The following is a 19,072-nucleotide window of genomic DNA, read 5'->3' on the forward strand; positions in this document are numbered from 1 at the left end:
CCACATTGCAGATGGATTCTTGATGATAAAAGGCCAAAAAGGGAATGGTGCCCCAATTCCAGAAATCCCTGCCCCTTCTCCAAGATAGAACATTCCTCCCACTCAGTGGCCTATGAAATTTCTAAGACCATAAAAACTAACCACTCCCACACCTCGGTTGCTTACATTTTTAGACAATCCTGTGCCCTGAGCCCGCTGCTCTCACCTTCTGCTATGCCCACACCCAGTATATGGAGTGTTGTTCAGTCACTGAGCGTCATGTCCGACTCCTTGCTATCCCATGGACTGCTGCACTCCAGGGTCCCCTGTCCTTCACTGCCTCCCATAGTTTGCTCAAATTCATGTCCGCTGAGTCAGTGATGCTATCTAACTTCTCACCCTCTTCTCCTTTTGCCTTCAATCTTTCCCAACAGCAGGGTCTTTCCAATGAGTCAACTCTTTGCATCAGGTGGCCCAAGATTTGGAGCTTAGCTTCAGTGCGTATCTCACAAAATAAACCTGCTTTCACTTTACTATGGCTCACTCTTGAATTCTCTCCTGCTCAAAGCCAAGGACCCTCACATAGTAGCTCATCCCAGGGACTCACTCGAGACCTGGGACATGACCATCCTCTTGTTCAGAAGAGGTCTTGGTGGAAGCTATGGATGTGAGAACCATCAGAATGCAAGAGCTGATTATGGCAATAGAATATCTGAGATCACCATGGAAAGAGCTTAGAGTTAGGAGAAAAGAGCACCAACAAACACTGACTAGAGGATGATAGAAGTAGAGGAACTGATAAAGGAGATGAAGAAGGAGTGGCCTGAGAAGAAGGAGACAGGAGAGAGTGCAGTCATAGAGCCAAAGAGAGTATTGAGTTCTGAGAGGAGGCAAGAGAAGTAAACATGTTGGATATTTCTGAGAGACCCTGGGCACAGGAGTTGGTTAACAGCATGACTGTCCTTTCTCCTTCGATGCCTTTTAATCTGTAGATAAGAAATACTTCCTGAGCTTCCACAGTATGGCTGTTATAGGCTGAATTGTGTCCCTCCCCAAAAGATCTGTTAGAACCCTCACCCCTATGTACCAGAATGTGACTGTATTTGGAGATAGGGCCTTTATGGAGGAGAACAGACCAGTCAATCCTAAAGGAAATCAACCCTGAATACTCATTGGAAGGACTGATGCTGAAGCTGAAGCTGATGCTTGCCACCTAATGTGAACAGCCAACTCATTGGAAAAGACTGTGATGCTGGGAAAGACTGAAGGCAAAAGGAGAAGAGGGCAACAGAGGGGGAGATGGTTGGATAGCATCACTGACTCGATGGACATGAACTTGGGCAAACTCCAGGAAATAGTGAAGGACAGGGAGGCCTGGCGTGCTGCAGTCCAGGAGTCAGACACGACTTAGCGACTGGACACCAATGGGTGGGTTCCAATCCAACAGGACTGATGTCCTTATAAGAAGATGATATTAAGATACAGACAGGTGCAGAGAGAAGGCCATGAAAAGATGGCAACCTGCAAGCCAAAGAGAGAGGCCTCTGGAAGAAACCAACACTGCCTATGCCTTCACCTCCAACATCTAACCTCCAGAACTATAAGAAAATAGATTTCGGTTGTTTAAACCACCCAGTCTGTGGCAGCCCTAGTGAATTAATACTGTGCTTTACTTAGGGATTTGAAAAAGCAGACAGCATGGGCTAAGGCTCTCAAAGAACTTAGAACTCTTTCAGAAGAGAAGCAACACACAGATTAGCAACTGGCCCTTCTAGCCAAGGTAAATCAGGTTTTTGTAATTGGGTTGGTAATAAACCCTGCTGGAGGTTAGAGAAGCAAGCACTTGCTCTGTTCGGGGGAGGGGGCGGGGCGGGTCATCTGGGGAGATTTCACGGAAGAGGTGTTACTGAGCTCAGCCTCAAAGCATAAGGGGGCTTCCCGGGTGCGCTAGTGGTAAAGAATCCGCCTGCCAATGCGGGAAGTGTGAGAGATGAAGGTTCGATCCCTGGGTCAGGAAGATCCCCTTGAGTAGGAAGTGGCAACCCACTCCAGTATTCTTGCCTGGAAAATCCCATGGAGAGAGGAGCTTGGCAGGCTACAGTCCATCGGGTCGAAAAGAGTCAGGCACGACTGAGTGAGCACAGCTTGGAAGCATGTGCAGGACTGAGATTGGCAGGGAAAGGGAAAAGAAACCCCAGTGGATGGACAAAGCTAGCAAAGGGGTGGAGAGGAGAAAGTGGGGGCTGCTGAGGGAGACAGCCATTGTTCAGGCTGGCTGAAGGGGCAGCTCCTTCAGTAGAACTGTGGGATACGGGGTATACACAGAGACTGAGAGCTACAGGTCCTCTCAAGTTCTGTTCTCTCATCCACGCTAATAGAGGGTTTAGCCAAGCTCTTGGCTGCCCAGCCAGATAGGTCCTCTGCCATTAGGTATGGTCATGTGACCGGGTTTCAGCCAATAGAATGAATGGAAGAAGTGGAGCAAGGCGGGCTACAGTCCATGGCGTCGCAAAGAGTCTGACATAGCAATTGAACAACAAAAGCAGGGCTTTTAAACTAGGGGCATTTTTCTGCCCCAGAAGATACTTGACAGTGCCTGGAGAAATTTTTGGTTGTCGCAAGTTGAGGCTGAGGAGATAGAGTCGTGCTACGGGGTAATGCTGCTGCTGCTGCTAAGTCGCTTCAGTCGTGTCCGACTCTGTGCGACCCCATAGACAGCAGCCCACCAGGCTCCCCTGTCCCTGGAATTCTTCAGGCAAGAACACTGGAGTGGGTTGCCATTTCCTTCTCCAATCTATGGGGTGATAGGAATGCACTGAACATTCAACAATGTACAAGACAGCCCCACCCCACCCCCACCGCCCAGGAAAGGATGCTCGGGCCCCAAACATCAATAGTGCGGAGACCAACAGCCACTAAGGTTGGGTCTACAAAAAGCCTATGTTCTTTCTATTACACCAAATTGGGTGGTGGGAGTGAAGAGGGGGTTATGAAAAAAAATGATACAGTAGGATAAGGAAGTCATGAAAAAATTGGTTTAGGAAGGGTTAGCCTAGAGGGGTGCAAGATGAGCTGGAGGAGATGGGAGAAAAACTAAGAGACTAATGGAAACCACTGACAAGGTCCAGTTGAGAGGCAGGAAGGACCTGGAGGGGTGGGTGGCGGGACCAATAAAGGGAGGAGAATTTAAGTGTCAGTGGCAAGAACTTGCTGATGGAGCATATATAGAGGATGGGAGACGCAGGGAAAAGTGAGACAGACTAGTCCTCGAGGATTCCATCTCACTAACCCCCTCCCCCTTCCCATCCCCTCCCACCCGTTTTTCTCTGCCTCCTCCTCCTCCCCCTCCCCTTCCTCCCTCCTCCCATCTTTCCTTTCCCATCCTTCCTTTTCCCCTGCAGCCTTCTTTCCCACTAAGCCCTTTCCGCAAAGGTCTGCTGTCTTTACCCCTGACCCTCAGTTCTAGGCAGTGGGTCTCAGTTTCCACCTGCATCAAGTGCAACTTGGAAAAATCTGTTTCCTCAGCTTTATCCCGGTGACAAGAACCGGCAACAGCAACGGACTCTGAGGCTTTTCCATCTTACTTCCTTCATTTCCTGCTCACAGGGTGGATTAAAACTTGGTTACAAAACCTGGACTGGTGGCTCCTGGAAGAGCCCTGAGGGAATTTCTGACGGGCTGGAGGAAGGAAATCCTCTGTCTTACTTTTGCTGTTTTTTTTCTGGAGTGTTTTCCAGAGGATGACAGCCTGTGGACATGGCCCCCGAGGGCTTTGGTGGGGGTGGCCTTCCTCCCTTTCCTCACCCCTGGCCTGGCCTGGGCTGACAGCCTGCTTCAGGGCCAAGGAACCAGCAATGCCAGGCACTCCCTGAGCCCTGCTGGCCAAAAGGTTAGTGTTTGTTTTCCATCTCTGCATCCCTGGCTCTCTCTCTTCCCCAAGAGCTGGGAGCCCTGTTGGGGGTCTCTGGTGTCTCCTGTTTTGGGAAAAATTTGGTCAGTAAGAGGGCTGCAGTGATGAACTGATTGCTTTCATTGTTGTTTCATCGCTCAGATGTGTCTGACTCTTTGCGACCTGATGGACTACAGCACGCCAGGCTGCCTTGTCCTTCACTATGAGTTTGCTCAAACTCATGTCCACTGAATGGATGATGCCATCCAGTCATCTCATTCTCTGTCACCCCTTTCTCCTCCTGCCATCAATCTTTCCCAGCATCAGGATCTTTTCCAATGAGTCTGCTCTTTGCATCAGGCAGCCAAAGGATTGGAGCTTCAGCTTCAACATCAGTCCTTCCAATGAATATTCAAGGTTGATTTCCTTTAAGATTGACTGGTTTGATCTCCTTGCAGTCCAAGGGACTCTCAAGAGTCTTTTCCAACACCACAGTTCGAAAGCATCAGTTTTTGCTGCTCAGCCTTCTTTATGGTTCAACTCTCACATCTATACATGACTACAGGAAAAACCGTAGCTTTGACTATACGGACCTTTGTCGGCAAAGTAATATCTCTGCTTTTTAATACAATGTCTAGGTTTGTCATAGTTTTTCTTCCAAGGAGCAAGCTTCTTTTAATTTCATGGCTGGAATCACCGTCCGCAGTGACTTTGGAGGCCAAGAAAATAAAATCTGTCACTGCTTCCATTTCTTTGGATTGCTTTCATGGCTTACAGTTAAATCCAGGGACCGTCTGGTTCTGCCCTGGATCCAGACTGGGGGCTCAGCACTGGTTCCCCAGCTCCTCCCATCATGCTTTTCTGACGTGCTGTCCATCTGACCGCTTCCCTTGGGTCAGCCTGCCTGCATTCCTTGCCTCTAGGCCTCCTCTGCTTGCTTATCCTTTTTTTAGGTCCTTAATTTTCTCCTCACTCCCACCCCACAGCCTACCATCTGCCGTGGGAGCCAGGTCTTGGGAAACAGGGGAACAAATCTCAGCTCCTCTTTGGCCTTTGACTCCAATCCCTTTTCTGAGTCCTTTTCCCTCCATCTTTCAGGTATCTGCCTCCTCTTATGCTTCTCCATCCACAACATCACCACCTGTTTTGAGGAAAGAATTGGGTACCAGTCCTGTGTACTTTTGGTGGCTTTGTGGCATGATGTTTGGAAAAGGCTTGCATTTTCTGGAGTTTAATAACCTGGACTGGAATCCAGGCTCTGTTTCTTACATGCAGCTTTGAGTATCTCAGCTAACTTCTATACACTAGTTTCCTTAGTCCATAAATTGGGGCCAACAATAGTATAGAACTTGTGAAGTTGTAAGGATTAAATGAACAATACATGTAAACATTTGGATAGTGCCTGGTACTTGAGAAATTCTATTTAAAAATTAGGTGTTTTTATTTATATAAATATGAATTGTTATACTATAGCTCAACAAGAGTCCTTCTACATGTAGGAGAGGCTGCCTTCTCGCCATGTCAAGCTGAATAATAGGCCATGATGGGCTGACCAGGCTACGGGGGTGGCCGGGTCAGTGTCTGCTGCCACTGGGGTGGCCAAGCCAACACTGGTGATGCCCAGGAAAGGCTGAGCCAAATCCCCAAATCAGCACCATTGGCTTGAGATGCAGGGGCGGCGGTAGAGAAGAGGAGTTGAAGTCAGGAACTGAAAGTGGGCTCTGCAGGAGCAGAGATGATGTCATTCCAGCTCACTGGCCCGTCAGGCCAGAGGTGGGCAGGGAACAGACAGCATATGCCACTGCAGGGAGAAGGAAGGCCAAAATGGAAAACACAGATGCTTCCCTAGGAACCTGCTGCAGGCAGACAGGTGGGAGGCACTGCGTAATGAAGGCTGATGTGCCAGTAAAGACCTCCCCCCACCCCGTTATTTTGTTTTAAAAACATCTTTAAATTTTTATACAATTTTAAAACTTGTATTTATTATTAGTTATTTCTGACTGCTCTGGGTCCTCATTGCTTTGAGGGCTCTCTCCAGTTGCAGTGAACAGAGGCTGCTCTGCATTGTCTTGCTTGTCTTGTTGAGGAGAACAGGCTCTAGGGTACGCAGGCTTTAGTAGTTACTGTGAACAGGCTTAGCGGCTCCTCACAGAATGTGGACTCCTCCCAACCAGGATCGAACCCATGTCCCCTGCATTGGCAGGTGGGTTCTCATCCACTGTACCACCAAGGAAGTGCTATACAAGTTTTAAAGGGTACTCTCCACTTACAGTTATTACAAACTATGGCTATATCCCCTGTGCTGTCCAATACACCCTTGAGCCTATTCTACACCTAATAGTCTGTACTTCCTCTCCCCTACCCCTATGTTGCAGCCCCCACAGCTGGTAACCACTGGTTTGTTCTCTGTATTTGTGAGTCTGCTTCTTTTTTTGTTGTATTAACGAGTTTGTTGTGTCTTTTTTAGATTCTGCATATAAGTGATATTATACAGTATTTATTTTTCTCTGTTTAAATTATTTTACCTAGCCTTATGTTCTCCAAGTCCATCCATGTGGCTGCAAACGGCAAAACTGAATTCTTTTTTATGACTGAGTAGTATTCCAATATAAAGCATCTTCTTCATCCATTCATCTGCTGATGGACACTTAGGTTGCTTCCATATATTGGTGATTGTAGATACAGCTGCTATGGGGTGCATGTATCTTTCCAAATTAGCATTTTTCTTTTTCAAAAAATATACATCCAGGGGAGGAATTGCTGGGACATATGGAAGCTCCATTTTTAGGTTTTGAGAAAACTTCATACTGTACTAAAGACCATTTTCACTGTCACAGCCCCCAGACCCTCCATTTCCTGTGGCCCTTTCTCCCTTGTTCAGGTCTCTGCCATTCATGGGCTCTCCTTTCCCCTCCCAGAGGAGGCCCCTTGGAAAAGCCCTGAAAGTCACCATGGCTTCAGGTAAATGGTAAGATCTTTTATGTTATCCTCTAAGTTTTCTCTATGGGAAGGATGGGAGCCTCTGACCTTTCTTAAAGAAATAATATCTTTACCCAGCTGAAGGGCAGATATCAGATGTCTAGGCTCCTGAGTCAGGAAGATCCCTTGGAGAAGGGAATGGCAACCCACTCCAGTATTCTTGCCCGAAGAATTCCATGGACAGAGGAGCCTGGTGAGCTACAGTCCGTGGGGTCACGAGGAGTCAGACATGACTGAGCAACTAACACATACAGGCTCCTTCCAACTGCTCCCTGGGTCAAGGATGGAGCCACTTCCCAAGGGAGGAGCAGTATGTAGCACACAGGGCCCCCGAAAGTCAGGGATTGGGGGCCCCATCCATCCCGGAAGACCACTGACATCTGACCTTTGGCATCACCCCTTGCACCCTGGCTGACCAGAAGCTCTGTCTCAGAATCCCTTCCTCCTTGTCTTGATTCTCTTTTGTGAAGTGCTGGGAGTTGATGAGGTGACTGTGGGAAGTAGGAGGAATCAGATTGAAATGCAGGACTGACAGAGGCCATTGCTTGGGGCAGGAGGAGGAAGTTACAGCAGAGGCTAGAGCAACCCTCAAGCTTCCACCTCCTTTCCTTTCCCCTCCTGTCCTGCCTGGCAGATGATGAACTGGGCACTGGGCAGGGAGCGGGATGGGCTGACAGATCCATCTCTCCACTAGTTCATTAGGAAGAGAAATGACTAAGCCAGAGCTGCCAAAAACCAACTCTTTGGGACTTTTTTTTTTTCTGGCACCTTCCACAGCATTACCAAGCTAATGGAGGGGTCGGGGTATCTGCTGGGAGCAACAGGAAAGCCAGGTGACTACAAGGTTGAACAGTCAGGTGTGTGCCCAGTGGGGTGGGCATGCATGATGTCCTGAGATGGTCCTTGTGATCCTTCTGGACCCAGGAAGAAATTGTCTTGGGGTCTGTACCTCCAGACTCCAAAGAACACAGTGGCACAACTGGGTGGGGCTGCCCTGGTGACTCAGCAGGAAGAGAGTTCCAGGCAATGCTAACTGTCTTTTGCAGGGATCCCTCCTGAGGAATGTCTGAGGCCAGAGTGCAGTGGTTGGGCCTGTTTGCTTTTTCCACACTCTTCAGCAGTGGCCCTGCCCGCCTCCCCCATTCATCGATATAATGGTTGTGTTTTTCTATCCTAAGAAAAATGCAGTACAAAAGCATCTTTCAGCCAAGTCCGCTAGCCCCAGGGGTGATTTTCAAAATAGTGCCAGACATGAGTCCTCTCACAGCAGGATGTCAGGGAGGTCCAGGGGTCCCGGGGAAGGGGCAGTGTCATTCACCACCTGAAAGGAGAGTGTTTGGGGAGAATATTCACATTTTTCCCCTTTTTGTCAGAAATACATAATATTGAATTTACTATCTTAGCATTGTAAAGCACCATTCAGTTGTGGTAAGTATTTACATTGTTGTGCAACAGACCTCTGGAACGTTTTCATCTTGCGAAACTGAAACTCTATACTCACTAAACATGAATTCCCCTTCTTCCCTCCCCCAAGCCCCTGGCAACCACCTTTCTACTTTCTGCATCTATGATCTGGACGGCTTCAGATACTTTACAGGAGTGGAACCTTACAGTATTTGTCCTTTTGTGACTGGCCGATTTCACTTAGCATGATGTCCTCGAGGTTCAAAGCATATTAATGTTTTAACAGCCTGTGTTTACAGTCATGGGTTGGCTGAATGTCAGCTCTGCCCAGCCCCCACCTCAAGCTTAAGCCCTATTGTGCGTAAGTTCTGGAAATTACTCGTGTGTGTGTGTGTGTGTGTGTGTGTGTGTGCGCGCGCGCGCGCTTAATCGTGTCTGATGCTTTAGAAATCCCATTCTTCATCCCCAAATCTCTATTATCGTTCCTTCCCCAGTAAGTTCTAGGAAACTCTTGGAGTGTCAGAATCTCTCTGCATTGGACAGTTTTTTGATTCAAGGCTTTATTTATTTAACACCAGTGTGGTTTTTTTTTCCCGCCTTTCTAGCTCATTCCCAACTATTTCCTTGCATATGCCACTTACTATCTAAATGGAACTTCTTGCTATTTTTTAAAACACACCCTAAATGGTCCTGATCTTCTTGCCTTTGCTCATGTCCCCCTTCTCTACATGGGGGGCTGTTCTCTCTTTTCTCATTCTGTCCAACTCCTATCCATCTGCTAAGTCCTACTCAAACGGTACCTCCTCCCTGAAGGTCCCCAAATATTGCCCTGTTCAGAAATCATCTCTCCTTCCTCTGACACCCTAAAACACTGTCTTTTAAAGCTTTCGTATGGCACTTATATTAATAACTGTATATCGTTGTCATAATCATTTGGTAGTATTCACTGAGAATTTATTTTTATCATGAATATATTCTGTTCCTTACAGTCTTATTTGCTTTGCTGTCTTGTTGAATAGTTATTTAGGCCATATTATCTTCCTTTTCAGATTATAATAATTAAGCAAACGGGGTTTGGCCTCAAACAGACAGGCCTGGATCCTAGTTCTGTTATTGGCCATAGGACTTTGGGCAAATTAGCCTTGCTAACCGGAGAAGGCAATGGCACCCCACTCCAGTACTCTTGCCTAGAAAATCCCATGGATGGAGGAGCCTGGTGGGCTCCAGTCCATGGGGTCGCTAAGAGTCGGGTACAACTGAACGACTTCACTTTCACTTTTCACTTTCATACATTGAAGAAGGAAATGGCAACCCACTCCAGTGTTCTTGCCTGGAGAATCCCAGGGACAGAGGAGCCTAGTGGGCTGCTGTCCATGGGGTCTCACAGAGTCGGACACGACTGAAGCGACTTAGCAGCAGCAGCAGCAGCAGCCTTGCTAACCTTTACTTTTCTTATTGGTAAAACCCAGATAATGGTACTTTGTATCAGGTAGTTGTATTCAGTGAAATAATAATAATAGTAAACATTTGCAGAATGTTTGTTATATGTGTGGCTGTGCTCCAAGCACCTTTTCTGCATTATCTTATGTAATTTAAGTGTTTTATAATAATCTTACTAAGTAAGTTTATGGGAGGAGAATATAAGATAAAGAAGGCTTGAGCCAGTAAGTGGAAGAACCAAAATAAAAATCCTTACTATTTTCTTTATTATTTTTTAATTGGAGTATAAATGATTTACTATGTTAGTTTCAAGTGTACAGCAAACTATATATTCATTATTTTTCAGTTTCTTTTCCATTATAGGCTATTGCAAGATTAGAATCCTTACTTTTTAAAAAAAAAAAAAGACTCCTTCCTCTTAATCCTTACCAACACTTATCCCCGCTAGGGTGGATAATGTCCAGCACAGACTCAGTAATATCTGTTTGATACTTAGCCCATCACTGGTAGGTGGCAACTGTTATTCTCATTCTTATTACTGAGGGCTGGGATTTTCCCAGTGCATCTTTGTGTCCCCAGAGCACTTCATGTGGTAATAATTAACATTTCCATGAATTTACATTTGTCAGAAATTGTAGGAAGTCTCTAGCCCTAGCACAATTAGCAAGTGAGTGATTAAATAAATGGATGAATGAAAAGAGAGGACAAAAACTCATGAACAATAGGCAAAGCCTGTCTGAAAAGAGGGGTCATCCCTGCCAGCTGAGGAGAGGCCTCCCAGGGATGTGACTTATGCCCAATATTCATCAGTGTTTTCATTAATGACTCAAAAGATGGAGAGCAGAGTATGCTAATCAAATTGGAGAAGCCTGGGAGGCAGGATAGAAGCTGAGCACTTAGGAGGCAAGCTCAAGCTCGCAGACAGTACTTGACAAATTAGAGAAATAAACAGAGTCAATAAACGGAGCTCCAGGAGCTGCAGACTTCAAGTGGCTCCAAGGGAGCAGCTACCTCTAATGGATCTGCCCGGAGAAGCCTTTGGCCCACTTTTTTGTGGGCTTTGCCTGGCTTGATTGCATATTTGGGGGCAAGTCTGAACGCAGTTCTGTTCATGGGGGAGGCCTCATGAACAAAGTCACCGCTCCAAAGACTGCCCCCAGGACTCCTTACTGGGCTCCCCTCTCTCCTCACATTAGCCATCTGCTTAGCCAGGTCTGATGGAGGGAAGGAAATAGTTCTACCTGTTCCCCCAAAGACCCAAGACTTGGTAAAAACATCAACCCCAGGATGTCTCCTCCTAACCCACAATATGGTGCTGCTCTTTTCTACTTGCTATGCATTCTCAACATTCATTTATTTGTTGTTATTGTTGTTCAGTTGCTAAGTCGTATCTGACTCTTTGCGACCTCATGGACTGCAGCACTCCAGGCTTCCCTGTCCTTCACCATCTCCCGGAGTTGTTCAAACTCATGTCCATTGAGTCAGTGATGCCATCCAACCATCTCATCCTCTGTCACCCCCTTCACTTACTTCTTTTGGCTATGCGGGGTCTTCATTGAGCTGCACAGGCTCTTTGCTGCTGCATGTGGGCTTTCTCTAGTGAGTGGGGTCTACTCTTTAGTTGCAGTGTTCAGGCTTCTAATTGCAGTGGCTTCCCTTGTTGCAAAGCACAGGCTCTAAAACATGTGGGCTCTAGAGCACACGGACTCAGTAGTGCGGTGCACAGGTTTAGTTGCCCTGAGATCTAGTGTGATCTTAGTTCCCAGACCAAACCCATGTCCCCTGTATTGCCAGGCAGATTCTTAACCACTGGACTGCCTGGGAAGTCCCACTTTCTCATCATTAACTAACTTCTTTCTCCATTTGAGTCTGCCCTGGAGTGATCTCAGTTTTCCTTGGGAAGATATGTTAGGTGTGAAAGGAGGGACAAGGAGACAGTGTGACCTGGTAGGGACAGGCTGCCCTGCCTGCCTCTGGGAGAAGACAAAATCCGAGTGGTTTGGCAGTTACAGAAATGCATGAGCTTTGGAGGTTCAGCTTCATCCTTCTGGGGCCACGTGCTATTAGGTAAGTTACTTAACTTCTCTGAGTCAAGCCCCTTTGGTTCAAATAATTGAAAACCATTCAATTTATCTTAATCAGAATAGAGCACTTAGTTGGAAGAGTAAGAGAGAGTCTCAGAAAACCTGGGAGCCTGGGAAAAGCCACTGTGGACCATGGTGTGACCTCTTTCTTCCTCCTCTTTCTTCCCCACAGTTGTGCTCTGCCCATCTGATTTTCAGCACACCTGATTCTTACCTCTTTCTTGCTTGGACTTCATGGTACCCATGACCACACCTGATGTTCCATTCCTCCCTTTAGGAAGGACCTTATAGTAATGCCACTATAGCCACATCTGTATTTCTGGGAAAAAGAAACTGACCCTGCTGTACTGGGGTCAAGTTTCTACCCCGGCCTGGGGAGTGTGTGCATGCTTAGTATCAGCATGTCAGCAAGGACCCATCTCTGTGGGTAGATGGCAGGATCTTAGAGAAGAGAATGAGGTGAGAAATCACTCAGTTGCGTGTTCAGGGCAGTCTCTAAGCTTTGGTTTTCTCATATGAAAATGGGAATGATATTACCTACCTTGTGAGGATGAAATGAAATACTGTTTGTAAAATGCTTATCATTGTGCTGACATAGTAAAGGCTGCCCTTTAAACAACTGCTCTTAACCAAGTTGAAATTCACTGAACTTGGCAGGAAGATCTCTGAGTTGGATGGACCTGAGTAGGAAAGGAGTATGGAGATATGAGGAATATGCCTTTATTCACCACATATTGAGAGAGACAGAGTTGTAAACAGTCAGAGATGGGGATGCTCAAATATTGTTATTTCAGGAGGCCTGACTCCTCATTCCCAGCTGGAAGGCAGGTCAGAGATGCCATGTCATGGGCACCCAAACCACTCTTTGCTTCATTCATCCACAGAAAGTTTGGTCAGAGACCTGGGGAAGAACTAGTCTATTCCTGAAGAGCCAAGTTCAATTTTTTTAAATTAATTAATTTATTTTAATTGGAGGCTACTTACTGTACAATATTGTAGTGGTCTGACAGAATGTGGTCCTCTGGAGAAGGGAATGGCAAACCACTTCACTATTCTTGCCTTGAGAACCCCATGAACAGTATGAAAAGGCAAAATTATAGGATACTGAAAGAGGAACTCCCCAGGTCAGTAGGTACCCAATATGATACTGGAGATCAGTGGAGAAATAACTCCAGAAAGAATGAAGAGATGGAGCCAAAGCAAAACCAATACCCAGTTGTGGATGTGACTGGTGATAGAAGCAAGGTCCAATGCTGTAAAGAGCAATATTGCATAGGAACCTGGAATGTTAGGTCCATAAATCAAGGAAAATTGGAAGTAGTCAAACAGGAGATGGCAAGAGTGAACGTCGACATTCTGGGAATCAGCAAACTAAACTGGACTGAAATGGGTGAATTTAACTCAGATGACCATTATATCTACTACTGTGGGCAGGAATCCCTTAGAAGAAATGGAGTAGCCATCATGGTCAACAAAAGAGTCTGAAATGAGGTACTTGGATGCAATCTCAAAAATGACAGAATGGTCTCTGTTCGTTTCCAAGGCAAACCATTCAATTATCACGGTAGTCCAAGCCTATGCCCCAACCAGTAACGCTGAAGAAGCTGAAGTTAAATGGTTCTTTGAAGACCTACAAGACGTTTTAGAACTAACACCCCAAAAAGATGTCCTTTTCATTATAGGGGACTGGAATGCAAAAGTAGGAAGTCAAGAAACACCTGGAGTAACAGGCAAATTTGGCCTTGGAATACGGAATGAAATAGGGCAAAGGCTAATAGAGTTTTGCCAAGAGAACGCACTGGTCATAGCAAACACCCTCTTCCAACAACACAAGAGAAGACTCTACACATGGACATCACCAGATGGTCAACACCAAAATCAGATGGATTATATTCTTTGTAGCCAAAGATGGAGAAGCTCTATACAGTCAGCAAAAACAAGACTGGGAGCTGATTGTGGCTCAGATCATGAACTCCTTATTGCCAAATTCAGACTTAAGTTGAAGAAAGTAGGGAAAACCACCTGACCATTCAGGTATGACCTAAATCAAATCCCTTATGATTATACAGTGGAAGTGAGAAATAGATTTAAGGGACTAGATCTGATAGAGTATCTGATGAACTATTGACAGAGGTTCATGACATTGTACAGGAGACAGGGATCAAGACTATCCCCAAGGAAAAGAAATACAAAAAAGCAAAATGGCTGTCTGAGGAGGCCTTACAAATAGCTGTGAAAAGAAGAGAAGTGAAAAGCAAAGGATAAAGGAAAGATATAAACATTTGAATGCAGAGTTCCAAAGAATAGCAAGGAGAGATGAGAAAGCCTTCCTCAGCGATCAGTGCAACGAAATAGAGGAAAACAACAGAATGGGAAAGACTAGAGATCTCTTCAAGAAAATTAGAGATAACAAGGGAACATGTCATGCAAAGATGGGCTCGATAGAGGACAGGAATGGTATGGACCTAACAGAAGCAGAAGATATTAAGAAGAGGTGGCAAGAATACACAGAAGAACTGTACAAAAAAGATCTTCACAGCCTAGATAATCACGATGGTGTGATCACTCACCTAGAGCCAGACATCCTGGAATGTGAAGTCAAGTAGGCCTTAGAAAGCATCACTATGAACAAAGCTAGTGGAGGTGATGGAATTCCAGTTGAGCTATTTCAAATCCTGAAAGATGATGCTGTGAAAGTGCTGCAGTCAATATGCCAGCAAATTTGGAAAACTCAGCAGTGGCCACAGGACTGGAAAAGGTCAGTTTTCATTCCAATCCCAAAGAAAGGCAATGCCAAAGAATGCTCAAGTACCGCACAATTGCACTCATCTCACACGTTAGTAAAGTAATGGTCAAAATTCTCCAAGCCAGGCTTCAGCAATACGTGAACCATGAACTTCCAGATGTTCAAGCTGGTTTTAGAAAAGGCAGAGGAACCAGAGATCAAATTGCCAACATCCGCTGGATCATCAAAAAAGCAAGAGAGTTCCAGGAAAACATCTGCTTTATTGACTATGCCAAAGCCTTTGACTGTGTGGATCACAATAAACTGTGGAAAATTCTGAAAGAGATGGGAATACCAGACCACCTGACCTGCCTCTCGAGAAACGTATATGCAGGTCAGGAAGCAACAGTTAGAACTGGACATGGAACAACAGACTGGTTCCAAATAGGAAAAGGAGTACGTCAAAGCTGTATATTGTCACCCTGCTTATTTAACTTCTATGCAGAAGAGTACATCATGAGAAACGCTGGGCTGGAAGAAACACAAGCTGAAATCAAGATTGCCGGGAGAAATATCAATCACCTCAGATATGCAGATGACACCACCCTTATGGCAGAAAGTGAAGAGAAACTAAAAAGCCTCTTGATGAAAGTGGAAGAGGAGAGTGAAAAAGTTGGCTTAAAGCTCAACATTCAGAAAACTAAGATTATGGCATCTGGCCCCATCACTTCATGGGAAATAGATGGGGAAACAGTGGAAACAGTGGCAGACTTTATTTTTGGGGGCTCCAAAATCACTGCAGATGGTGATTGCAGCCATGAAATTAAAAGACGCTTACTTCTTGGAAGGAAAGTTATGACCAATGCAGACAGCATATTAAAAAGCTGAGACATTACTTTGCCAACATAGGTCTGTCTAGTCAACGCTATGGTTTTTCCAGTGGTCATGTATGGATGTGAGAGCTGGAGTGTGAAGTAAGCTGAGTGCTGAAGAATTGAAGCTTTTGAACTGTGGTGCTGGAGAAGGCTCTTTAGAGTCCTTTGGACTGCAAGGAGATCCAACCAGTCCATCCTAAAGGAGACCAGTCCTGGGTGTTCATTGGAAGGACTTATGCTGGGGCTGGAACTCCAATACTTTGGCCACCTCATGCAAAGAGTTGACTCATTGGAAAAGACCCTGATGCTGGGAGGGATTGAGGGCAGGAAGAGAAGGGGATGACAGAGGATGAGATGGCTGGATGGCATCACTAACTCAATGGACATGAGTTTGGGTTTACTCCGGGAGTTGGTGATGGACAGGGAGGCCTGGCGTGCTTCGTTTCATGGGGTTGCAGAGAGTCGCACATGACTGAGTGACTGAGCTGAACTGAACTGAGTGTTTTTTGCCATACATTGACATGAATCACATGGGTGTACAAGTGTTCCCCATCCTGAACCCCCCTCCCACCTCCCTCCCCATCCCATCCCTCAGGGTCATCCCAGTGCTCCAACCCTGAGCACCCTGTCTCATGTATCAAACCTGGACTGGTGATCTATTTCACATATAGGTAATACACATGTTTCAATGCTATTCTCTCCATTTTTTAAAACTCATCTCTGGCTATTCAGTGAAGCTGATCATCTAGTTATCAGTGTTCATGTTTCTGTCCCTCATTAGACACAAGGTTTTCAAGAGCAGAGACCATGCATCTTTCTCACTTCGCATCCTTGATGATAAGCATACAATAGTGTGGGTGATCCACTAGCCTCTCAGAAATTAACTGATGTTAACTGAATGCCACTGTGTGCTAAATACCATTCTGGTTGCTGAAGAAGCAACAGTGAACTCTCGTGGTATTTGTATTCTAGTGGGAGAGGAAGACCATAAATAAGATAAATTAACCCTGATGGTCCAGTGGTTGGGACTCCGTGCTTCCACTGCAGGGGGCACGGGTTCAGTCTGTGGCCAGGGAACTAAGACCCTTGTGCCATAAGCAAAAAAATTTTTAACAAAAACTGATCAAAGAAAGATAAGTAAAATATGTAATATGTCACTGGCAGGTGCAAAGGAGAAGAAGTAAAATGGGGAAGAGATATAGGAAATATCACCTTCTGGGACGAGCGTTAAGATTTTAGAAGGGGATAGTCAGGAGGGGCCTTATTAAGAAGGTGTCTTCTGAGTAAAGACCTTGAAAGAAGTGATAGAGCTAGTCATGTTATTGGAGTGAGGGCATGGAAGGGGGGTTCAGAGAGAATTCTAGACAGAGGAAACAGTCAATGCAAAAGCCCTGAGGTGGGAACCAGCGATGAGTCATAGGGAGATGAGTGTCGCTGGAGATGCAGACAGATGATGAAGTCAGAGGCTATAGATCCAGATCCTGTCAGATCCTGTTGTTCATAGTAAGTGGTTCATAGTTCAGCTTTTACTCTGAGTAAGAGGGAAGCCATGGAAGGTTTTGAGCAGAGGAGTTACATGATTGGAATCAAGTTTTAACAGAATCACTTTGGAACACACTGAGGAAGTCAAGCACAGGGGTAATGGATCTAGTTAGTGCTGCTAAGAGGGTAGAGATCATGTCTCGGATCAGGGTGTTACTAGTAGGAGGTGCAAAGAGGCAGTCAGATTCTAGATATATTTTGAAAATAGAACTGATGGGATTTGTTCAGCTTAACTACTGCTGTGCTCTGTTAGCAGTGAGATAAATTCTAATTCCAAGCCAGCTGTAACTTGGTGCATGGTCTTTCTTGCCATTCAATCCTTCTCATGCTGTCTCCATCAAATGCTCAGGGGTCACCCCCTTTCCATGGTGACCTAAGGCATAGAGAACTGCTAAGACCTCTAAGGTCACAGCCATAGCTCCTGGGGTTGGGAAGCTCTGAAGCTGAGCTGCCCGACGAGGAGGCTTGAGGGATTTTTTACTATAGTGGCAGCTCTCTTTCAACTCAGTGGCCTGACAGTGAATCCCCAAAGTCACTTCTTCCTTCTTTTCTTAGGTTTGAGGTACAAATTGAGGGGTTCCAGGATGGAATTCCTACCCTAGGAAACAAGTTGCCAACCTAGAATTGCATGAAAGGCCCAGGGTCACTAAGAAGTATGGAGCTTGGACTCTGAAAGAAATTAATTTGAGTCCCAGCCCTGTCACCATGAGCCTCCCTCTCTTTGTAAAAGGTTCAATTGGATGAGCTCCTTTTAAGCTCTAGAGGCCTGTGAAGTTTATGCAATAAAAGCATTTTGTTATCTGAGATAGTTACTTCTCTGCCTATGGTTTCTTCAGAGTCCTCATTCTTTTAAGATTTAGCCTCCTACAAATCAGAGCTCGGTGAATTACATTTTTCCAAAATGGCCTGATGACAGAGGACGCCTTCAAGCTAGATTGCCAGGCTAAGGCTTGGAAAGCTCATTGCCCTGTCAACGGGCCTCGCTCAGCAGCCTGAGTGGAAGATGCTCATTTCTGAGACAAGAAAGAGTAAGTCAGCAGAAAGGAGGGATGTGAGAAGGTGATGCTTGCAGAGTTTTGATTTCTTGTTGCCAGTTGTCTTTATCCTCATGTTTCATATGAATTGTCTTTCAAAAAGCAAATGAAATCCTCTGTCAGCTCCAGGGCTATAGTAATGACTGGTTTGCTGGTGACTCTGTATGGGGTTATCGGAGGAGGAGTCACAGACCATAGAGTTGGTTTTTCCCAAATGAGATTAAGTGACTTGACTGGTTAATCCAAGCCTTTTGCTTTGGGGGGCAAAGGCTGTAAGACGAGGCAACGACATGGGTGAAATGCAGCATGAGAGCAGGAGAGGCTGAGGGAAGACCAATTTCCATTAGAGCAACTTTAGGGCCTGGGTTTTCCTTTGTCTTTTTAAAAAAAATTTATGTACTATCTCATATTTTAAATAATTAATTAGGCTGCATAGGGTCTTAGTTGTGGCAGGCAAGATGTTTGTTGCTTTCTGTGGAATATTTCATTGAGGGGCACGGACTCTAGTTATAGTCCCCGGGCTCAGTTGTTGTAGCACCTGGGGTTAGTTGCTCCAAGGCATGTGGGCTCTTATTTCCCTGACCAGGGATCAAACTTATGTCTCCTTCATTGCAAGGCAGATTCTTAACCACTGGATCACCAGGGAAGTCCTTTCCCTTGCCTTAAGTTTTGTGCGGGAGTAGGTAGTGCAGAAGTATTTCTAGCTATTCAACTTTTTTGTTGCCCATGATCTTTATTATGAACTCTTTCCCCTGACTATTAATTGCTGGAAGGCCGGTGGATCACCCACATTATTATATGTCTATCATCAAGGATTCAAAAGCGAGCAAGACGCATGGTCTCTGCCCTTGAAGACCTTGTGTCTAATGGGGACAGAAACCTGGAGACTGATAACTAGATAATCAGCTTCACTGAATAGCCAGAAATGACTTAAAAAATTCAACCTGGCTGTTCACAGAATAAACTAGTTCTTTTCTAGGTTGTTGCCCAGGCATTCTGTGGGTGAGAGTCTTTCTTGGTTTTACTAGTAAGATGTTCTACTGGTTAACATCTTTTATCCCACACTTCACAATATAAAAGCTCAGAATTTTTCTTCTAAATGTCTGTGCCATTCAGCTTGC

Source organism: Bos mutus, chromosome 10 (genome assembly GCF_027580195.1).
Source record: "Bos mutus isolate GX-2022 chromosome 10, NWIPB_WYAK_1.1, whole genome shotgun sequence".
Taxonomy (NCBI): domain Eukaryota; kingdom Metazoa; phylum Chordata; class Mammalia; order Artiodactyla; family Bovidae; genus Bos; species Bos mutus.